At 38.9% G+C, this 24,543-nt stretch overlaps 1 protein-coding gene and 1 non-coding gene across 2 annotated transcripts in view; one reads left to right on the forward strand and one right to left on the reverse strand.

Moving 5' to 3' along the window:
• The first annotated feature begins 2,485 nt into the window (after positions 1–2,485).
• YES1 (YES proto-oncogene 1, Src family tyrosine kinase) overlaps positions 2,486–24,543 on the forward strand; it is a 72,907-nt gene continuing 50,849 nt past the window's right edge. Inside the window, exon 1 of the mRNA XM_047828330.1 lies at positions 2,486–2,719. The gene's annotated coding sequence lies outside the window, so the exon portion shown is untranslated. The remainder of the gene's footprint in view (positions 2,720–24,543) is intronic.
• LOC125149793 (U6 spliceosomal RNA) lies at positions 16,011–16,114 on the reverse strand. The gene has a single exon (XR_007146075.1). It is a non-coding gene; the product is annotated as a U6 spliceosomal RNA (small nuclear RNA).

A 24,543-nucleotide genomic window follows, 5' to 3' on the forward strand; every position in this document is an offset into this window, starting at 1 on the left:
AGTGGACATGAGGAGATCCAGGCTTGAGTGGTTAGCACAAGTCTAGTAGAAGGCATTTTGAGGGGGCGTTGTAGTGGGACCGTTAGAGAACACAGAGGAGTGCATGCACCCTGTGTAGGACTGCAGGCTTTCTAGTTATCAGGAAAAGAAAATCGTCACAGCCTGTGATGGAAGCAGCAGCAGGTAGATTTATCCTAAACACAAACATTTTCTGGCAAAATCACATGTCCCAGGGTGAGATCGAATGTGCCCCAGCTAAACCTTGAATCTTTTAAACTTTCAGTCAGGACATTCAGTAAGCATTTATTAACTTGAATAAATGATACATTCCACTTCTGTAGGGACTCAACATATGTCATTTCTTTTGTTTCAAGCATTCCCCTAACCTCCTCAACCAGCAGACTCTCCCAGGGATTCCAAGACCCTTATCACTCCTTAACACATACATACCAGACCTCTGTGCTGTGTGGGAGCGACAAAGGGTGCATGTCATTTGTGTGTATCTTGAATGAACAGATTTGCACTTAAAAGCAATTTCTATTGTACCAAACTCATCAAGACTTTAGAGATTCTCTTTCTTACTTCTGTTGGTGGTAGTTGTGGTGGTTTTTGTTTGGTATTTTGTTGTTGGTTTTGGTTTGTTGTTTTTTTAAATATTCTTGGAAATAAGTGAGTCATTGAGTCTAAGTAAGATTGAAGTCTCCAGGTTATTTACAGACTAAAACTTGATAATGTAGATTAACATTCCAAAAGAGAAAAGAGGGAATGAGGTAACAAAAAGAATCAAAATGAGGGTGAATAGAAGGAGACTCATTGATAAGTTAATATAACACCTAGGGGATTTTGACATCCTTTCCCACCTTTAAAACTCCTTACAGAGCATCTTCAAAGCCACCTCATCCCTTATACTGGGGAAAACTAGGATTTCAGAGTTCAGTTTTTGAGGCTGAACGTTTAGGACAACAAAAATATTATCTGTATTTAATCTAGAAGTTTAGAAAAGTAACAGCTCAAAAATTTATTTTCTAGTTAAAAAAAAAGCTGAATATAAATCTACATGAAAACGTTTAGCCTCAAATACAGTGAAGAACAAATTAAGTGTTAGTAGCTAAATCAAATAAAGTACCATCCTATATTATGTATACCTTTTTGTTAATGTGAATGCCTATCCCTACCTTTGGCTCACTTAGTAAGCTGAAGAAAAAAGATTTTCAAACCTTTATATGCATTTCCTAAGTTACTAAGAATACCAGAATACTGACACATATGATTGTACCATTTCGCATTTGTCAAAGATGATTCTGAATTTTGCTGAAAACCACAAAGGAAACCAACAGACCCACATTACTGTTCTGATATCCCCACCAAAGAGGAAACACAGAGAGGAAGTTAATCTACAAGTCTGATAGGGCATATGTGATTTTAGCAGAAGAGCCTCAAGATTCAGCCTATTCCAACACTGACTAACTCTTATCTTTATTCCCAACTCCTTCTGGATCCTTTCCCTTCTTCAGCGACTGGCTACAAGGCATACAAGAAAGGTGCTTGTATTTGAAGAATTCTAGTTCCACTATGCTCCACTTTCGGGGTCGCAGCCTCAGTTTCCACAGTTGTCAAACAGGATACTAATATCTATACCTCACTGGGAAGTTGCCGGGATCATATAAAAATAAGTTGTCCCTAGATAAGCCAAGGTCACCATTCCTGGGAGAATCGCCAAAAGAACTCGGCTTCGGTTCCCCCTCCCGGCAAGGCTGGTTCGACCAACAGTCAACAGGAAGCTCCAGGGGTTGGGACAGGATCCCTGGCTAGGAAGGAGGCCAGACGCGAGCGTTTTTGGACGGCGATCAAGAGGAGGGTGATGAGAGCGTTAGAAACGCCCCCCACCCCCCACCGCCGGCTCACGCGGATGGGCTGAGATTTTACTATCAGCGACAAAAGAGTGCGGAAGCACAGTACTAAAAAGCAAACAGTCAACCACAATAACTCAACCCTGCCCTCCCCACAAAAACAAACAAAGCCCCAAAGCCCTCGGCAGGACTAGAACCGGGCGAAGGGAACCGAGAAGGGCTGAGGAGGCGGAAGCTGTGCCCCTCACTCCAGCTCCCGGGGCAGGGGAGTGCGCGGCCGAAGGGTCCGCGGAAGGGGAGGGGGCGCTGTGGGTCCGCTCTTCGCGTGCAAGAAGCGCCTCCTCCTCACGCCCCCTCAGCCTGTGCCTCCTCGGGAATCCGCCCCGGACCCCGCCGCCATGTTGGGTCCGGAGGAGTGACTTGGACTAGCAGCCGACGGGGACTGCGGAGGGACGGCCCCGCATCCCGCGGAGCGCGCCGCGGCGCCGGAAGGCGGGGGGGCGCTCCAACTCGGGCGGGCGCGGCGCGAGATCCGGTGAGCAGGACGGCCGCGCGCGCAGGTAGCCGCAGCCCCCCCGCCCTCGCCCCCGGCTCCGCCCCCGCCGAGGAGGGGCGGAGCCGGGAGCGAGGGCGGGCGCCGAGCTGAGTGGAGGTGGAGAGTGAGGCCGAGGGGTGGGGGAGCCCGGGAATTCCCTCCTCCTGAAGTAACGAGTGCGGGGCGGCTGTGCCGTCGTCGCTGCAGCGGGGCTCCCGGGACGCGGAGGTGGAGGAGGGAGAGGGCCCCGCGGGCCTCGCCTCCGCCCGCCGCCCCCTCCCCGCCACCCCGAGCTGCGGCAGCAGCGACTAATGCGAGCGCGGCTGGACGGCAGGTAAGGACCCGGCGGGGCCCCGCGGGCGGAGGCGGCCGACCCCGGCCCGGGCAGCGCTAGGCCCCGGCGCCCGCCAGCGCCCGAAGGCGCCCGCGCTCCCCGCCCCCGCAGGCTCCGAGTTGGGAAGTTGAGGAGAAACTTCTCCCCTCCCCCGGCTCACCCGGCGGGCGTGTCTCCTTCCCGGCGCTACCTGCCTGCCCCCTGACTCGGTCTCCGCCCCGTCCAGTCCTTCCCGGTCCCGCCCAAGTCCGACTTAAGGTCCTTGGGGCAGTAGGGAACCTCCCACTCCTGCCTGGGGGCTAGGTTAATTTTGGCTCTCCCTGCCTGAGTGAGGGAAGAGGAGGGCAGCGGCCCCTTTCGGTCCCAGAGCTTGAGGGTCTGCATGTGGCTGACGCCGGGTGGCAACTGTGCCGGGAGAGCGGACGTGGGGGGTGGGGGTGGGGGGCGAGTGGGTGAGCCTCTCGCTTTACTTGGTTTGATTGAAAACCGCAACATGTTAAAGTTTTCCTTTGTTTTGGGCTGGGGGTTGGGAAGTATGCCATTCAGCATCCACTTTTACAGTATTGTGGCCCTCCGTCTCCCGTTTGGTTCGGTTCTCTGTCCACATGCTACAGAAAATTTTGTTTTAAAGTGTGTTTTTCTTGGTAATTGCTTCCAGCTTTTGCTTCATTGGGCATGGGGCAGCGTTGTTTTAAGAAGCTCTTCGAAAACCAACTCCGATGTAGGGACTTCTTTAATTTTTGTTTTGCAGTGAGTGGAAAATCAAGTCCGATGTAGGGTTTGCTTTAATTTGTGTTTTGTGGGGAGTAGAGAATCGAGTCCTGTGGAGGGACTGCTTTGATTTTTGTGTCGTAGTGAGTGGGACACAACGTAGTTCCGATTTGGTTCATTTATTTTCTGCGTAATTAATAGGCATGGCATAACATACGGTCTAACAATTTGTAAATTATTAAAATAAAGGTGAGAAGTCTAATGCAATCACAACTTTATGTTCATGCATTGGTGTGTTTCATGGTGTGCTTTCACGTACATGGCTTCACACGTACATGCCTATGATTGTAGTATATGTGTGTCCTTGTAACTGTAGGATTACAGTGCTAAAAATATCTCGATAATTCTGTATATATCTAAACCATCCTGTAAAAATTCTAAAGTTAAATTACACGTAAGGAAAATATTACTAAATGTGTACATGTGACTGTAGGCACTTACTGGCATAGCACCTGGTAAATCTATCTTAACTAGGGCAGTGGCACACAGTGGACAAAAAACATTTTGAATGGGCAGTTAATGAAGGAGCATCTTGTAATAGAATGAGGACCTTTTGTGTATCCATATAGGATTTTCATATATTCTGTAAGAAAGTCGTATTTCACTAAGCCATACATATGTTTTGTCTTACTAATATGTGAGACCCCTGTGGTAGTTGACTTAAGGAAGTTTAGTTATTTTAAATTTTGGACATTACCTAAACCTCTGTGGAGATTGTGAATGCTGGTTGATAATTCATAGGGTCCTGAATTTGAAAAACAAAACAATTACCTTTGATCTGGATCTGAATATAAGACAGTTCAGATCCATGTTTTCAGAATAAAAGATAAAAGGACTCTTAAAATGTGTACTCTGCTGTAACTACCATCATGTTAAGCTACTATAATAGCTTTAATTTTGCAGTATGTTTTTGCTGACTTCATAAACCACAAAACTGACTCCTTTCTATTCAACCGAAAGTGAAATTACGGCTTTGACCTGTCTTCCTGGGATAGGTGGAATTTGTCTTACGGCTGAAGTATAATATTAATACATGGCTTCAGGTTGTTTTTTTTTTTTTTTTTAATTCAGGAAATTCTCAAGCTGAAAATCAACATCCACGCAAATAAATCTCCTTCATGATATGTAATGCTAAAAGAACAAATATTCTAAAAGGATAGTAGTGGTCCAGTATAACTGAAATATTACCGACCCATGGTGTACGATTTGTTTATACAAAGTCCACATTTGCATCCTTTTAGGCAGTAAATAATTTGTTAATGTGAGTAATTTTACTTTATAAACATATTTAACTCTCAATTTAATGTTCACTGTAGGCATCATTTATTAGTTCCTATTAGCATTATATTAAAAAGAGATACAAACTTCCAGTTACAAAATAAGTCATGGGAATGTAAGGAGCAACATAGAGAATATCGTCAGTAATATTGTAATAATTTTGTGTGATGACAAATGGTAACAACTTATGGAGGGGGGATTGTTTCATAATGTATAAAAATATCAAATCACTATTATGTACAATTGAAACTAGTAAGGATACTATATATCAGTTATACTTCAATTTAAAAAAAGCCTACTACCAAAAAATTTGAAAGCAGTTATACTAAGCTTTGCTGTCTGGGAATGCAAACTTGGGAAATAAAACTATATTTAAAAAAAACACAAAACCCTGCAAGGAAATGATTTCTATAAACGTGAAGAGAGGAGGGAGAATGTTGTGATTGGGACCCAGCTTCTGAAGTGGTGACAAAGTTTTAACCTTGTGGTGGTTGCAAGGGTGTTGGCCTTAGTCATTCACTTAGTTATTTACTAAGCCATACATTTCTTCTGTGCTTTTCTGTATCTGTTTTAGTTTACATAATTTTTTTTTTTTTTTTTTTTTTTTTAAGAAGCCTGTGTGTTATGTACTATACAAGGTGCTTGGGTAAAGAACTTAACATTTAGTGGCTGACTTTAGAAATCTCCTGGGCTGCCCTTTGCAAACAAGATTAGCTTATTAAATCATAATTGTCATATTCCACCTAGTGTATGTAACTACTTGACATAAATAACAATTATGTTAATATTTTGAGGGAAGAAACCAGATTTTACTGATTTTAAATCCTCTTTAGCTTATATACGTGGTAAACAGTAGGTACTCAAATGTTTATTAAACTAATGGATACTATTGTTATCAAATACATAATGTAACTTATTTGTCGTAAAGTTTTGTAAATGACAAAACTGTCACATCAAAGTAATGTCTTGACTTTTAATCGTTTTCTGTTTTCTGTAATAGTAATTCCTTAGATCAGCAATTTATCCCTTAGTTTTGATATTCTTAAGTATGTCATGAAATTCTCAGCATAAACTAAGTTTTCGTTTACTTAAGCTTTATGAAGATGTGCCATATGGCACCTAACAGAAGAGTATGGTTTTTTCCCTTTTTTTTTTCAGAAGAGTATGTTTTGCAAGAAAGCAAGTGACAGTATGGTGTTGGAGTTTCAGAAATGCTCAGAATGATTATATTATGCTACTTGCTTTATGTAATGGCTTGCTGTTTTAGTTGTTGATTTTGTTGCTTTGTGGTTTGCATTGTTATAATGTAGAATTAAAGAAGATATCGCATCTGCATCAGTTTCATATATCACAGGAACTTTCAGTCATGCTGTAAAGGTGATGTTTGTGGCACTGGCTTTGTTTTATGAATATTTACAGGAAGTTTTAGTTAAGATCTTCCATTGTTCAGAGCTCTACATGGCTTAGGTCACCTTCAGTTCACACACATTTAAACAGATCTCTAATACAAATCCAGAGTTCTTCAGGGAAGTACAACAGCTTTTCTTTAAAGGAAATAACCTGCTCCTATTAAAGTATCTTGGTAGCTTATTGGTTGTGTGTACAGCAGTTTGTGTGTGGCTATGGTAGGGTATGTATTACCGCTTTTCTTCCTCTCAGCTGCTCCAGCGCCACAATTAGGCTGAGTATTGCTCAGCTGCAGCTGCTGGGTGATTATGAACCATCCAGCTCCTGTCTAAACTCAGAGGCAGATTTAGCAAAAGGAGCTATAGTAACAGCAGAGGGTGAAAAAGAAGAGCCGGTGCTGCTGCCAGTATCATTTTAACATGTCTCTTTGCCAAGGAATCGTTGGCTGCGGCAGCACTACTGTTGTCTTGGAACTAGCAGACTTGATGGCAACATATCCTGGTCTGGATTGAGTTCACCTGATGTTACTCTTTAAAATCTTGAAGCTTGCTCCAGGAAAGAGAGAATCCTGTAATTTCAAAGTACAGGATAATACTGATGGACTGAATTACAAGCCTTAGTGCCCAGGATAGCAGTGCTCCTCAGTTCCCCTTGTTTGAGTGTATATATGTGACTGCAGGTTCCCTGGAGTTTGTAACATATACTCCATGCTACTTTAAACCGTGTCAGTTAGAAGTGCTGCTGCTATTACTGTTTGGGTGTTGGCAGGAGAGTTTCTGTGCACGTTCTTTGGACATCCTGCTTTCTCCCAGGAAGTGGAAGACCTTCAAGAAGGATTATTTCTACAACTAGTTGCACATGGTATATCCCCTGTGTCCGGCTGAATTTTGCAAGGCCCTAGCTTCTTTATTCTGTTGTTCTTTCCTTATTCCTGGGGTATAAAAAGATGGACATCAACAAACGCAGATATGTTATCAGCTATATATGGCAAGCCCCAGACTGGAAGATGCTATAGGCAAATTTTGCTGCTTCTGAAATGTTGCTCATTTTATAAACATGCTAAGCAGAGCAGCAGCATCTTGTCCTCTCTTTTACCATGACTGTCAGAAAAATTACAGAGACAATTTCTTTTGCTAATTCTAATTCTGGCTTTGGAACTTGGTGGTTGGGGGTTAGCTAATTTGGGATGGGTAATAGGGAGCATTGGGAGAATCAGCACTCAAAATTGTATCACCAGAAGGAAGGAAGAGTTAACCGAAGACTGTACTCTTGAAAGTGAACAAGTACACATTGTCGTTGTGGCATGTACTTAGCAAAACACTAGTGTATTGGCTCCTGTCTTTGTGCTCCCACAAAACTCCAATATGAAAGCACATTCTCCTTACATTATAATTACTTCTTTCCATGACTATGATATATTTGACCTCATGCTCACAATGGCAAGCAACTGGTTTATATGAATCTTTGAGAACAGTTTCTAGTAGGATAAATGCTTAATAAATTTTGAATTGTATGCAGAAATGTGGTTCTGTGTATATTTATGACTTTACACACATTTTTAAGATCTACCTCTACTAAAATTTTATAAAACTTAGTGTTTTTTCATATGCTAATATTAAAACAAATGCTTTACATTTTTTCACTCAAAGTTTTGTTTTAGAAAATGATTTTATAACACAGTTTATAAATACTTTGAAAGGTGAATTTAAAGGTCAATTTGATATTTCTGATAAACTGGAGACTCTCTGTAGTTGAAGTTAAGTGAGTCTTTAATATGGTTTATTTTAAAGAAATGTTTTTTACTGTATTAATGAGTATAGAAAGCCCAAGCTATCCACCAAAAAGAAAAGAAAAACCTGGATTTTTCTAAAATGCATTTGACATCGTATCATGTTACTAGAGACAATATTATAATCATTTACGTACATATCTTCCAAGGACAAAAAGAAAAAATCTCCTGATTTTCTTGATGTAATGCATGTGAAAGAATGCAGTTTATAGGATTTGTCTGCTGCTATGGGGGGTGTGGGTGAAGACAGGAAGTACTGAGAGGAAAGGACTGACCACTAACACTTAAAGATTGTTGTGGTTTCAGTCTATGTTCCTACCAGTATTAAACTCTAGATTATCTTTAATTATAGAGGCTAGTCACTTCTCTGATTTTTTAATATAGTTTACAGTTTCTTAGCATTAAGTAGAAATGGGAGTGGAGAAAGTTGGTGTCTTTTGCTACATAATTTAATACTTACAGTTGTCCTGTGCCAAGTTTATTTATTTCTTACATTTGTTCTCAGGCAATTAGTATTTTACAGATAAGGGCATTTTAAAAATAAAAACTGTCACGGGGCTCCTGTGTGGTTCAGTTGGATAAGTGTCCAACTCTTGATTTCGGCTCAGGCCATGATCTCACAGTTCGTGAGCTTGAGCCCCACATCGGGCCCTGTGCTGACCATGTATAGCCTGCTTGAGATTCTCTCTCCTTCTCTGCTTCTCCCCTTCTTGCGCATGCATGTTCTCTGTTTCTCTCAATAAATAAATAAATAAACATGAAAATAAATAATAACTGTCAGGTATATGAAAAGGAGCAAAGAAGGCAACATGGTGTAGTAAGGAAAGGACTAAAAGGTAGAAGGCCATTTGGATTTTAATGCCACTTTTGATAATAAAGAGCTATTTGACCTTGGTCAGTTCAGTAAATTCCTTGCACCTCAGTTTCACCATCTGAAATAAGAGACAGTGGCCAGATGGTTTCTAATATTCTTTCAGCCTTATATAAATGTGTGGCTCTGTTACAGTTGAAGTTTTCCTATTGATAACATTTTAAGGAAATGTTTCAGAATCTAGAATTTGAAATAAAATTAGATAGCAGGTAAATAAAGGTTATAGTAAAAAACTGACCCATAGACTTGGCACTGGACTTTTCTCTAGGAAATGTAGTATTGTCTCATCAAGTGGCCATTTATTAAACCTGTGGTATAACAAATACTGTGCTGGTTTTGGTGGTATAGAAATGATTGCAGTGTGACTACTGCCTTTTAGGAATTCACAGTTGGATGGGACTGGTTATGATTATGAGACTCCTGTAAATTTTGTAGATTGGTAGTTCTTTTTAATGTGATAATCCAGTTTAACACTTCTCTGGTTTTTGATAATATTAGTGTGTGATACATCTGAAACTTTAATGGATCCATATGCAATGGATACTTTTAGCTTCAAGTAAACTGATTTAATTCTCTAGGCCAGAAGACTTGATTTGATTTTGTAGACAGTTTATTACAGATATGTGTGACAGATGCAGGTTCCACAACATTTATATAGAAGTTTTACTGTAAGAAGTCAGGTTTGAAAATAAGTCCTTTAAGCAACACTTCCGACTTATTTTGCAGTAAAATTAGAAAGGTAAGAACTTTTATTCATTGAAGCACATAGATGTGATGTCAGTTAACAGATAATCATGACTATGATCACTATGATCATGACCACTAACATTAAAACATTTATTTTTTTTTAATTGACAAAAACATAGAGTCATTGTTCTGGATGTTTTCCTTTAACACGTTTAGTTACTAGTTAGAATAAAATAAGCATGGGTGTTAGGAAATGGTTAGCTTTTTAAGGTTTGCAACAAAGATCTTATAAAAAGGGGAAGGGAAGCCACCAAAATTATAAGTAGATTGTTCCCAAAGTTTGTCAGTTAGGTCTTTGAAAATCAAAATCTTTTCTCAGGAAACATTCTTTCTTGGAAGGTTAGCCTTTTTGGTTAGATTTCTAGGCAGACCATTAAGAGTGTATAAACATTTAACAGATATAATAGTGTTTCATTGGTAAATGTATTCTGATTGATTTTCAGGTTTTGTTTGTTTTCTTAAATCTGAGCTCTTTGAACATATGAAATACTTGGCTTACTGAATGTTCTGATTATACAGGGAATGAACTCATTGTCTTGTGAGTTACCCGCCCTCCACACCTTCCCAGCCCTTCACCATTTAAAAATCACTGTTACGAGTTTTGAATTGGGATGCCAAGACCCTTCCAGTGAAGCCTTGCTCTTAAGCTGAATTTGAGTACAGGAATGTCCGTACTTTCTCCCACCTGCTTGCTCTAGGCACTCTAAGCCTGCCTAGTGTATCCCTATAGGACAGTGTGAAGAATGGGAAGGTTTCAAAAGATTGGAAATGAGAAACAAAAATGTGGAAACTAGAAAAGGGCTTGGGAAAACGAGGAGTGGATGTAATGTGGAAGTTTATAATTTCCTCTTTTTTGCCCTTTTTTCTGTTTCCCGCCCATTTACTCCTCATAGGCAATGTGTAAGGAAGGAAGAAAGCCGGTATTATGGCAGATGCTATTCTACATATGTAGTTCATATGCATTGTCACAGTTAAATATTTGAAATTCCTTTTCAAAATACACAAACATTGTGAATTAGATGGGTATTTATTACATGTGAAGAAACTGAGGATCAGAAACTATATGTGATTGGCTGAGGTCACAGGACTAGTGACTAGAACTGAATTTATCTGACTATAAGCCTGTTTCCTATAAGACAGCTTCCTTAGGTATAAAGAGCAATTATGGAAGAAAGGGGAATTTATCTTTTTCCTTCTCCCTTAAACTGTACATTTGTATTGGGGCTGAGAATTTTCAATCATGTATACTTTTCAATTGAAGTAGCTTTGTGGTACATATTTCATAATAGGAATCAAGGTCAGATATTATATGAGCTGGAAAAAAAGGGCTAATACACTAAACTATAGCAAGTGCTTTCCTTTTGTAGGTTTGGCTTTGTAATGGAAAACTGATACACTAATCCCAAAGCATTCTTTATCTTTTTATAACAAGATGTTCAACCCAGATTAACAAATAGACAGTGTTTGGATGTTTTTCCAGTGAAGCTTCTTTTTTTTTTTTTTTAAATCTAAATTTAATTCATCAAGAGAACAAAGCCAGCAAAAGATGGGTATTACACTAAAGTGTAGCAAACGCTTTCCTTTTGTAAGTTTGGGTTTATAAGGGGTATATGGAGTATATGTGTATATAGTCAGTTTCTCTTTCCTTGTCTCTCCTCCTCCCCTAAGTTTATGCTCAAATATGAGTTCTGACTCAAAACTGGCTCAAACTTCTATTGTGTGACATTGCTTTTATTTCTACTAATTAAATCATTTATTCTTAGATGAGTTGGTAGAAATAGATGGAAGGTCTGCATTGTCTGAATGGTTCTCCATCACATTTCAGATATTCTGCAGAAAGAGAGTACACTTTCTAATTTTCCCTGTCAATAAGATGGCAGTTTTCTACACCTTGGTACAGACTCAACAACCATTCAAAGCTTCACTTCCTTCTGAAGGAAACAGTGGGATTCTTCCATGCTGGCTTGTTCCTAGAAATGTTATTGTTATATGAATTCTTTACCTCTGGATCAAAAGTCTCATCTAACACTCCAAATGGAAATTCTGTTTGCTACTCATTTACCACAGTGTCAGATTCTATTGACAGATTTCCTTAACCACCTTAGAAGCCTTTTTTCTTTGGCTTCCTTTTATTTCTTCAGTTGTATGTAAGAATGTACCCTTTGTCCTCTTTAATAAGCTGGAGCATTGTTTTCTAATAGGAATGCTGGCTTGATTTTGTAGCATTATTATCCCACATAGAATATCTACAGTACAACTCCTTCACACATCACTTCAACAGTTCTATCATTGCCGTGTTTATTAAGTCTACATAAGTGTGTTGGCAGATAGGTTTTAAACTATAGTGCCAAGACTAAGTGATGGGAGTGAGTGGCTGCCACTAGAATATAAGCTCCATGGAGGTAGGGAGGAATCTTTGTTTTGGTACAGAGGTTATCCCAAGCATCTGGAACCTTAGTAAGCACTTATTAAATATTTAAAAATGTATGACAGTGTAACAGTCTGCCAACAATGTTTGTTTACCATGGGCATGGGAAAAAGAAATGTCAACAAATAGCTTCTCACTGGAAACTCATACAGTAACCGCAGATGCTTCTTACTCCAGACTCCTTGGAGTGGCAGGCCTAAAGCTAGACTAGTGGCATCAGTGCTCTGGATGAATTCAGATAAACATTGTACTGGAGTCCGATGGAGAAGCAAGTATGATTTGGCAGTGAGTGGTAAATGTTAAAGACCAGTAAGAAAAATACATACAATAAAGGGATTCCTTTTTTAAATATCTTAAATCTCTAACAACCATTCTTCTTAAAAACTCTGCCACACATCAGTTCCTCCTACATTATGTTGATGTAAGTGAGTCATATGCATGTATCTGGTTGTAAGTAGAGCTAAGAAAAATAGTCCTTGGCAGGGCTACCTTCTATTGACAACCTTAGAAGGGGAAAAGGAATTTTTGGTGGAAGGTAGTTGTCTCTGCCACAGCAGGGGAGAGAAAGTAACCTATTAGTTAAAAAGATTACATATCTGTATGGAAATACACTATTTGGTTATAGAAACATGGTTAGAATATTTGAAAGGTGTGGACAAAGATGATCTTTTTTTTTTGTTTGTTTTTAAGTTAGCTCTATGCCTAGCACCCTCATGACCCCAAGATCAAGAGTTGCATGTCTACTGGCTGAGCCAGCCAGCTAGGTGCCCCAAGATGGTATCTTCTTAATTTAAGGCAACAATATTAGTACAGATACAAACTGGTTATGATGGAAAAAGTCAAATATCCCAGCACCTCTGGAAGCTTGTTTTTTATAAGCAGAGCATCTGGAAAAATGTAATTTCATGTTTTAGGTGGTAAAGGAAGATATAAAGATATTCGAACTTAATTAGGACCAATAGAAAAAAGTGATAGGCAAATTACAGAAAACATTTTTAGAGGTATAGGGACCATGTTGTCTTGGGTTTATATTAAAAGTAACAGGGAGGGGCGCCTGGGTGGCTCAGTCGGTTGAGCGTCTGACTTCGGCTCAGGTCACGATCTCGCGGTCCGTGAGTTCGAGCCCCGCGTCGGGCTCTGGGCTGATGGCTCGGAGCCTGGAGCCTGCTTCGGATTCTGTGTCTCCCTCTCTCTCTGGCCCTCCCCCATTCATGCTCTGTCTCTCTCTGTCTCAAAAATAAATAAACGTTAAAAAAAAAAGTAAAAAAAAAAAGTAACAGGGAAAGTAATTCTGGACTTTAAGATGTATGCCCTAGACTTTAGGAAACATATTTGACAACCAGTAAGAGTCTATGATTTCAGATTCTGATGGACAGTATACCACCTAAAGGAATGAAAAGTCTAAAAATGCCCTAAACTTTTTATATGAAAAGCTTGGGAAGCACTCTGATTTGGGGTGCGGGTGGGGGTCACAGGAGAATTGTGGATTGTGTCTGCATTTATGGAGTCCTTTCAGTGATTGAGAAAAGATAGTAATTAGCCATATCAGAGAATTTGGTGGGGATAGTGGCAGGTGGGAATGATGATGGAGCTAAAGCCCTCCCCCCCCCCCCCATCTCACCTTGTTACTCCCCATCCCCAGAGCTACTCTCTACTGGGTCTTAATTGTTTGTTTGTTTGTTTGTTTTTCCAACGTTTATTTATTTTTGGGACAGAGAGAGACAGAGCATGAACGGGGGAGGGGCAGAGAGAGAGGGAGACACAGAATCGGAAACAGGCTCCAGGCTCTGAGCCATCAGCCCAGAGCCTGACGCAGGGCTCGAACTCACGGACCGCTAGATCGTGACCTGGCTGAAGTCGGACGCTTAACCAACTGCGCCACCCAGGTGCCCCTGTTTGTTTGTTTTTAATGACTAGAACTTGAGCACCTGGGTGGCTCAGTCAGTTAACTATCCTACTTTGGCTCTGGTCATGAACTGAGTTTGAGCCCTGCATCAGGCTCCTCACTGGAGCTACCTTGCGGAGCTTTCTTGAGACTCTTTCTCCCCCTCTCCGTGCCCCTCCCCCTCAGATCAGAAGGAGGAACTCATAATAGAACTCAAGTAGAAGAGGGGGTCAAGAACCTCTTAGGATATTGTTAGAGGATGAATAGGATTTTTAGAATGATTGATTCCTAGTGGAAAGAAAACTAATGACAACATAGATGATTCTTAGAAATAAATTCAAAGCTGGAAGTTAAAAGGGAAGCCACAGATCCAGGAAAGTTGAAATAATAGGTAACAGGAAACATCTAGCATGTCTTCTTTTTATCTCCTGACTTCTGTAACAAGAAGATGTCCTTAAGTTAGCAAAGCTAGAAAAGAGAGTAAGAAAGTAAGTAGATAATAGATGGTAAGAGGGTATCTAGCTTCAGTTGATTTCAAGTTTCTAGGTCCAGGAGAATTCTGTCTGAAGGTTCTGAAAGACACTTCTGATATTATCGGGGCCACAGTTAATAGAGAAATCACAGAGACAGGGAGACATCTTGAAAAAGAAAAAAAAGAAAATTGACTAAATGATGCCTTAAATAAGGTGAATTTTCATAAATGCAGACACTGAAAGTTGCTTTTGATGCCTGTTTAAAATTCTGTAACAGTTTATTAACGTTACCATTTATAAGTAATTGTAAGCTTATAAAGAAGAAGTGCTTTATTGAATTATTGAACCATCTTTGAGTTTGGGTAAATAAATGTATCTAGGTCATCTGTTAGTGGTACTTTACTGTGGGTGAGTGGGTGGACCTGATAAGCTTACTTTCTAGCAGTAAAGGTCAGTGATTCCTTTTCTACTGCCTTTTTTTGGGTCTGTTTTATGTTCCCTTTTCTGTAATTAAGTCTCTTTTTCTTTTCTCTCTCTCTCTCTCCCTTTCTTTCTTTCTTTCTTTCTTTTCTTTTCTTTTTTTTTTTTTTTTTTTGGTAATTAAGTCTTCTAATGGCATAATTGGCATTGCTGTTTATCTTTTTGATGATATTCAGAGCCAGGGATAGTAACGGGTTCAAAGCTCCTGTTATGTATTTCCAGATTTGTTGTTGCTGTTGTTAAGGTAGATTGAACTGGAATATATAAGTATGTTTGTTTATCTCACAGACTCTGCAAACCTTGTTTTATTTTTGTTAGTTATGTGTGTGAATGAAGATACCTTAAAATTATTGTAATTTGCTTTTTCAATTGAAAGTGACTGTGCATTTTTCCATGTGGTAAACTGCTTGTTTATAACCTTTGACAATTTTGCTATTGGGTTGTCTTTTTCTTATAGATTTTTAGGTATTTTTATATTGTATGGATATTCTTTGTATCTATGTTGCAAACACTTTCTCCATATCTTTGCTTGTCTTTTCATCTAATATTTTTTCATTTTATCTTTAAAAAAGTATTAAAAATAACTTCCTTTTTATAACTTCTGGATTTTGTGTTTTAAGGATGCTTTCCACAGCTGATGATCATTTAAAAAATTTCTGTCTGTAGGTTTTTGTCTTGTCCAAGATTGCAAGTATTTTAACTCTTTACTCTGGAACTCTGCAATTTATATATGTTGTGAGATAAGAATCCAATTCTCTCCCTCTTTTTTTTTTTTTTTCCCTCAGGATGTAGCTCACCAGTGCTTTTTATTAAATCTATCCTTTTGCCATGGATTCAGAATGCTACCTTTAGAGCATTCACAAATTCATTTATTCAAAGGCCTGTTTCTGAGCTTTCCTTCTTTTCCAGATATTTGCTTGTTTATTCCTATGCTAGTACCACATAGCTTGATGATGAGGACCATGATAACAACAGCAAGAACAGCAGCTAGTTCAGTATTCGTTCAGTTGAGTATTGCCTGTGTTCCAGTCAAAATGATAAATATTTTATCATATTTTAACTAATTCATTTCTCACAAAACTCTATTTTTCTTTTGAAAATCTGGCTTAAATATTCTGACATGTAGCCATTTTATTTAATGAAATAATTTTCTTTCTTTTTGTTAAATATGGAATACTTCACAAATTTGTATTTCATCCTTATCTGGAGGCTTTGCTAATCTTTGTATCTTTCCAATTTTAGTGTATGTGCTGCCAAAGTGAACACTGAGTTAGTATTCTTAATATCTGTATTTTTACTGATGAAGATGTAGGCTGTGAGAAATTACATTTATTCACATACAAGCTAGGACTGTAATCAGCTCTCTAACTCCATAGCCTGTGCTGTTAACCATGAGGTTGGAATTTACTAGTAATTCCAAAAGTTTCTCAGCTAGTTTTATGCATATACTTGTCCTTATGAGCTTCACTGTGATTTTGATTTAGATAATATTAATGATTTAGGTTTATTTAGGAAGAATGGACATCTTTTAATAATGACTCTTACCCATCTAAAAAGTTATATGATTCTGGGGTGTCTGGGTGGCTTAAGTGTCTCACTCTTGATTTCATCTTAGGTCTTAATCTCAGGGTGGTGGATTCAAGCCCTGTATTGAGCTCCATATTGGGCTCCATGCTGGGCATGGAGCCTACTTAAAAAAAAAAAAAAAAAAAGTTAGGTTTCCACTTAATGAGGTTCTTTATAGTCCAGGAGTTTTATTTTTGTAACATAGACTCAAAATGCTTTTCGATAAACTTACTTGTAGATGTTATTTTGTGTGTGGTTTGAAAAAAAACCTTGTTGGGGCATCTGGGTGGCTCAGTTGGTTCAGCATCTGACTTCGTCTCAGGTCATGATCTCCCAGTCCATGAGTTCGAGCCCTGCATCAGCCTCTGTGCTGACAGCTCAGAGCCTGGAGCCTGCTTCAGATTGTTTCCCTCTCTCTCAGCCCCTCCCCTGCTCATGCTCTGTCTCTCTCTCAAAAATAAATAAACATTAAAAAACCCAAAACACCTTGTTATTGGGAAATAATTTCAAAGTTACAGAAGAGTTGCTAGAACAGTACAAAGAACATCTAGGTCTCCCTCACCCAGATTTACCAATTGTTAACCTTTTGTTATGTTTGATTTTATTATTCCCATTCTGTGTATATGCCTGTGGGTATTCCCACTCTCCCTACTCCCCTATTTGAAAGTTAGTTGGAAAGATCATGTCTTATTTACCCTTAAGTACTTCAGTGTGTATTTTCTAAAAACAGGGACATTTTCTTATATAACCACAGTACAATTATTAAATTCAGAAACTTTAACATCACTATTAAACAGTTACCTAACACACAGTTGTAGGTTGAGTTGTGTTCTCCCAAAAGACAGTTTTAAGTCCTAATCCCCAGTACCTGTGAATGTGACCTTATTTGGAAATAGGGTAGTTGTAGATATAATCAAGTTAAAATGAATTCATATCAAATTAGGATGGGCCCTAATCCAATATGACCAGTGTCCTTATAAGAAGAGGAAAATGCTATGTGACAACAGAAGCAGAGGTTGGAATGGTCCAGCCACAAGTCAAGGAACCTCAAGAATTGCCAGCAATAATCAGAAGCTAGGAGGAGGCAAGAAAAGATTCTGTCCAGAGTTTCAAAGGGAACATGGCCCTGCTAGTCCCTTGATGTATAGATATAGACATAGACATAGATATAGATATAGATATAGATATAGATATAGATATAGACATAGATATTTTTTTACAGCAGCCCTAAGAAACTAAACACAGTAGTCCATAATGGATAGTTTCCTAGTTGTCCTCGTAATTTCCTTATAACAAAAATCCAGAATCTAATCCCCAGCATTTAGTTGTCCTATCTTTTAGTCTTCTTTGATTTGCATGGTTCTTCAGCCTTGTCTTTCAGATGTTTGTATTTTTGAAAAGTCAGGCTACATGTTTTGTACAGTGTACCTTAGGATTTGTCAGATGTTTCTCATGATTAGATTCAGATTATGAATTTAGGGCAGGAATGCTATATAAAAGGGATTGTGGCCTTCCTAGTATAGCCCATCAAGAAGCACTCTATGTTAGTCTGCCCCAGTATTGGCAATATTAACCACTTAGGTAGGTGATATCTGTCAGGCTTCTTCACCATGAAGTTAGCATTTTTCTCTTTTAAATTAATAAGTAATGGGGGCGCCTGGGTGGCTCAGTCAGTTGAGCATCCGACTTCGGCTCAGGTCATGATCTCACAGATTGTGAGTTCAAGCCCTGTGTCGGGCTCTATGCTGACAGCTCAGAGCCTGGAGCCTGCTTCAGATTCTGTGTCTCCCTCTCTCTGCCTCTTCCCTGCTCATGCTGTCTCTGTCTCTCAAAAATGAATAAACATTAAAAAAATAAAAAATAAAAAAAAGAATTCCCAAGCTCAAATAAAGTACAACAGTACTGTAAACATTAAAAAAATGTTTAAAAAATTAATAAATAATATGTGGGGAAATAGTTTTAGCTCAATCATCAGTGAGTTTTGCCTGAATTGATTACTGCAGCGTTGGTTGCAAAATAACTTTCCTAATTCTATAATTCCTTCTACATGTGTTAGTTGAGATTCTGAAAGAGAAAACCTTTCCTTCCTCATTTGTTTATTATTAGAATGATTTATATATTTTTTTAGTCAAAAGGTTATTAGTATCCTTATTTATTTTGTTCAAATTTATTCTATTTTTGGCCAGCAAGATCTTCAAGATGGCTCCTATGTACTTTTTATATATTCCCATGATTTTTTGAGTACTACTTTATTTTTTTAGTGTGAGATGTCCTAGGTTCATCTTGTACTTACCTTACTGTAGCCAGTTATCCAAGGAGCATCGACTCCTTTTTTTTTTTTTTAATTTTTTAAATGTTTTATTTTTTATATTTGAGAGAGAGAGAGAGAGACAGAGCACGAGCAGGGGAGGGTCAGAAAGAGATGGAGACAGAATCTGAAGCAGGCTCCAGGCTCTGAGCTGTCAGCACAGAGCCTGACGTGGGGCTCGAACTCACAGACTGTGAGATCATGACCTGAGCTGAAGTCGGACACTTAACCGACTGAGCCACCCAGGCGCGCCTCTTCACATTTTTTTTTTTTAATAATTTTTTTTAACGTTTTATTTATTTTTGAGACAGAGAGAGAGAGAGAGAGAGAGAGAGAGAGCATGAACAGGGGAGGGTCAGAGAAAGAGGGAGACACAGAATCTGAAATAGGCTCCAGGCTCTGAGCTGTCAGCACAGAGCCCGACGCGGGCTCGAACCCACAGGCCGCGAGATCATGACCTGAGCCGAAGTCGGACGCTTAACCAACTGAGCCACCCAGGCGCCCCACACATTTTTTAATACAATTAATTAATAGTATGAATAGACATGCTAGTAAAAAACTATTCTTACATTCTGAGAATAAACTGCATCTTTTTTTTTTAGTAGAGAAGCATACACAGTGGTTATGAGTACTATCCAGTATAGTAATGAAAAGAAAAAGAAAAAAAAAAAGCACTAAAGGAAAACTCTGTTTCCTCTGTACAGTACCGTGAGAATACTCTGGTCAACAGATGTGTGGGGATTTTCCCACACTAGTTAAGTTTTCAACACCAGCTGGGCGTTCTTCAGTTCAATTCTCACACTGTTTACCTGGAGTTAGCTTTAGGTCCTAAAGATTAAGGGCTAAGTTTTTTAAGACTGTTCTCCCAGTCTTAACCTCAGGTGCCAGTTGCAAATAGTGGACCCTCACGTTACCCACAGTTTCTGTCCAACTGGGACAGTTTTGGAAGTTCTGGTAACTTCCCCCTCAGTTTGATAATTTGCTAGAATGGCTAATAAAATTTAGGAAAATAGTTCACTTGCTAGATTAATGGTTTATTATAAAAGAGTACAACTCAGGGATCCGCCAGGTGGAAGAGGTACATAAGGCAAAGTATGTGGAAAAGGGCATGGACTTCCAGGTAAGCCACCCTCCTGGCACCTCTACCCATGTTCACCAACCTGGAAGGTCTCTGAAGCTTTCTTTCTTTTTTTTTTTTTTAACTGTTTATTTTTTGAGAGACAGACAAAGTGCGAGCGGGGGAGGGGCAGAGAGAGAGAGGGAGACACAGAATCTAAAGCAGGCTCCAGGCTCTGAGTTGTCAGCACAGGATCTGACACAGGGCTTGAACTCATGAACCACAAGTTCATGACCTGAGCTGAAGTCAGACTTAACCAACTGAGCCACCCAGGCGCCCCTAAACCCTTTCAGTTAGGATTTTTATGGAGCCTTCTTTGCATAGGCATAAATGGTTAAATCACTGACCTTTGGTTATTAGCTCAACGTCCAGCTTCTTTTCCCTTCCCTTAGGTGGGAGTGTGTGGTGGGCTTGAAAGTCCACTCATGGTTGGCCCCTCTACCCTCAGGGGCTTTCCAAAAATCACTACATTACTGTAAACTCAGGTGTGGTTGAAAGGGGCCTCTAATGAATAACAAAAGGTGTTCCTCTCTCCTTTATTCCTCTTACCAGTTAGGAAATTCTGAGGGTCTTCAGGAGTTCTGTGCTAGAGCTCCTTGGCCCTAGCATTCTTCTGGCACCTATTACTCTGTTAGGAGTGGTTGGGAAGGAGGTGTTTTGATAACTCAGAATGTCTGTTGAAACAATACTAAAACCAAGAAAATTGAAATGTCTAAAAGACAAATGGCCAGAACTTCTCTCTTTGATGAATCTTTATATCAAAAGTTAGAAAAACTGAAAGACAAATTAGGTATATTTTAAGATTAGAAAGTAGAAAAATATACATTGTTATTTGCACTGCATTTTTGGAGTTGTCCTACACTCTAAATTTGAAAAACAAGAACAAAACTATACTTGGTGATCAAATATAGTGGGAGAGGAGAGGACACTGCTGCTGGTCCTTGGTGGTTATAGAATATTAGGGATTTTTGGTGCAGTTACTTCCCCAGGAAAACTAATTAGCTGGTGACTAAGTAATGCCAGTATTTGCTAGCAGTTCAAAAGAGGATTCTTGGGGGGGGGGGAGAGATTTACCTGACTCAGAACCTCTTCACTAGATCTTGTCCTTGTTCCCCCAACTTTTTGGCTCCGTAGAGACACCGGATCAACTCTGTCAGCTTTGGGCTATCAGCAAAAAATAAGCAGGAAGCTTTTTCCTGAATGCTTTTGAAGAGATTAAAGAGCATAGGACTAATTTATTCATGTAAGGGTCAGAAAATTTAAATACATGCTTTTGTAATTGATTTTTGGAAAAGGTTTTAAGTATTTTCATGCTTATTGATTTGTTTAGGTCTCCTATCTTTTTAAATTTAAAAAAAAATTAATGTTTATTTTTCGAGAGAGAGATGGAGACAGACAGAGACTGAGCAGGGAAGGGGCAGAGAGAGAGGGAAACACAGAATCAGAAGCAGGCTCCAGGCTCTGAGCTGTCAGCACAGAGGCCGATGTGGGGCTCAAACCCTCAAACTGTGAGATTATGACCTGAGCCGAAGTCTGACGCCTGACCGACTAAGCCATCCAAGTGCCCCTAGGTCTCATGTTTTAACTGAGCTAATTTTATCAATTTCTATTTGCCTAGATAGTCATCGTTTTCATCAGTTAAAACTTTATTAGGTGGGAATTATACAAAGTACCCTTTAGTCTTTTCAGATCCTTGATGGCTCTAGCACTCTCCTTGAACCTAATGCTATGTTTTTGCTTGATTGAAGCTGATGATTTATGGGGCTCCTGAGTGGCTCAGTTGGTTTAAGCGTTCAACTTGGCTCAGGTCAAGATCTCACGGTTTGTGGGTTTGAGCCCTGTATTGGGCTCTGCACTGACAGTGTGGACCCTGCTTGAGATTGTCTGTCTCTCTATCTCTCTCTGCCCCCCCCCCCCGCCTCCACTTGTGTACATGCTCTCTCTCTTTCAAAAGTAAGTAAATAAAACTTTAAAAAATCTAGTGATTTATTTTGCTGATTTTTACTTGTAAACGATATTGGAATTTTTTTATTATAGTGAAATAATAGAAAATCAAAAGAAAAGGTAATGAATTAGAAACAGCAAGAAAAAAAGATTTCCATATATGATCGTATGATTTACAAATAAAAATCCTCTTTTGGGTATTTTTGGTTTTTGTTTTTTCCTTTTTTATTTCCTGTTCTGTAATAGGTGTGTCAATCTATGAATTTTGCTCTGAATACAGCCTTTGCTGCAGCTCACTGATGTGGTAGAAAGCTGTTATTCTTTTTATTTTATAACTTAATTTACTCTTTGACACAAGAGTATTGGATCATGAAAAACTTTATGTATTTATCTTATTTAGGAAAACTTGAGAGGGAATCTATGACCAGGGTAGGGGCAGAGGGAGAGAGAATCTTAAGCAGGCTGCATGCCCAGTGGAGAGAGCCTGACCTCAGAGCTTGATGAGGGGCTAGATCCTATGACTGTGAGATCATGACCTGAGCTGAAATCAGGAGTTGGATGCTTAACCAACTGAGCCACCGAGGCGCCCTTCTTTCTATTTAAGTCAACTACACTCAACATGGGGCTGGAACTCAGGATCCTGGGAACAAGAGTCACATGCTCTACTGACTGAACCAGCCAGGTGCCCCAAACAAAACATTCTTGTGTTACCATTTCTTCAGGTTTTATAGCATATATTCTGTTGTCAATACTCAATAAAATGATAAAAACATCAGAAAATTGTTTCCAGTCAGAACTAATGTATTCATGTGTATGGAATTTTAAATATCTATTCCCCAAACTAGAAATATTATAAAATTTGGGCTAAATAATATGACAAATGTTGATGTAATTCAATTCAGTTCAGCAAACTTTTGTACATACTTGCTCTGAGCAAAGAAATGCTGCTAATACTGCTGTTAAGATTCTGATAAGAGCACAAAATAGTATCAGGAGTAAGTAGAATTCTTGTTGAATTCGAATACAATTTTCCATAGAATATTTGTTGCTCTAGTTGGAAACTTCCACTCCTCTATGTAATAAACCTTAAGCATCAAATGTGTTCCTGTGGTTTTTTTAATAAGACTTTTAAAAAAATGTTTATATATACACATAATTATCATATACATGTTTTTTAAAAAGTGATATCAGGATTGAATTATTAGAGCACAGAAGTAGGGAATGGTGCAGGAATACTGTACCAAGGTTTTGGCTCTAATCCTTAAGTCATAGTAAGGAACTCAAGACTAAGAATAAGTGATCATTCGCAGGGTAAAAGGCTTATATTATACACTATGAAGGTAGAAAGAACAAAAACATCCAATTTCTTCGATTAAAAACTTTGTCTCTTTTTTTTGATGTTTTTATTTATTTTCGAAAGAGAGAGAGAGACAGAGCATGAGTGGGAAAGGACACAGAATCTGAAGCAGGCTCCAGGCTCTGAGTTGTTAGCGAAGCACCCTGATCTTTGTCTCCTTTTAATGCAACAGCTTCATCAGATTCACAGTGTTTGCACATTAATTTTTTTACTTAAAAAAGTAAAAGCAGGCAAATTCATATTTTTTGGAGATTAAGTTGTAGATGGAATGAAGTTTTTCAGAACACATGTCATGCAGATACATATGATTTTATGATATAGATATGGTCCATGGAGCTCAACTATATAAAAACTTGGTATGTATCAAATACTTTCTTCCTTTAAATTTAACGTATTCAAATATCTGTAGTATTTCTTCATGGAAGTAATGGCTATTGCTAAATGTTAAGTGATGCAGAAAACTAATATTGTCAATTGCTGTTGCCACCCTGAACTGATATGATGATGTCAGAAGTGTCTGGAAATGGTCACCATGCATTTTGCCTTTCTCATATAGCTGCTATTTTCTTGTCACCCACTTTATACTGACATTGTGAGGCTAGAGCAGTTTTTGAAGTCATAAGCATTATCAACTCTTTAGAGCTTAAAGGAGATGTAGGTAACTAGTAAATTAGCCTGATACATGTTAAGTTACTTTGCGTTAGATTTATATTTATTTATTTTATATACAGTCTTTTTATCTACACTCCCTTCCGTTTAAGAAGTCAGATTTAAACATTACTTTGTTGACTAGTATTTATCTTTTGGGTCAAGTCCCAAGCTTTGATTGGGAAAGGATCTATAATTCAGTTCAACAAACTTTAAAAGAAAAAATTATGTCTACTCCAAGCAAGGCACCATGTTAATTAATTAAGCTTTTTAGGGGATAAAAAGGAAACTGCTCTCTCCTGTTTATCAATTAAATGTGCTACTACTATAGACCTGAGAGAAATTTTGTATTGGAGGTTTAAAGTTCAATGGCAGATCAAGAGAAGAGAAACACTCATTCAGTGAAGGCTTGGTGGAGGTGGGATTTAAGTATGTTTTGAAGAATAAATAAAACAGACATTCCAGAGGGAGCTGATAATATGAACAGAGACACAGAGGAGATGGAGAAGGCACAATATTTCCTGGTTATAGTGTGCTTCTAGCATAGGAATAAGGGGTCAGTAGTATATTTAAAAGTGGTGGCTCTCAAATGTCACCGTTGCTGCTCATCACCTGGGATGTCTTGTTGAAATGTAGACTCCTAAATTCTACCTCTAGAAATTCTAATTCACTAAACCTGGACTGAGATCATGAATCTTCCATTTTTAATAAATACCTGAGGCTACTATAGAGACATGTTTGTACAGCTTGAGGCT

The sequence above is a fragment of the Prionailurus viverrinus genome, chromosome D3, assembly GCF_022837055.1.
Source record: "Prionailurus viverrinus isolate Anna chromosome D3, UM_Priviv_1.0, whole genome shotgun sequence".
NCBI classification, from domain to species: domain Eukaryota; kingdom Metazoa; phylum Chordata; class Mammalia; order Carnivora; family Felidae; genus Prionailurus; species Prionailurus viverrinus.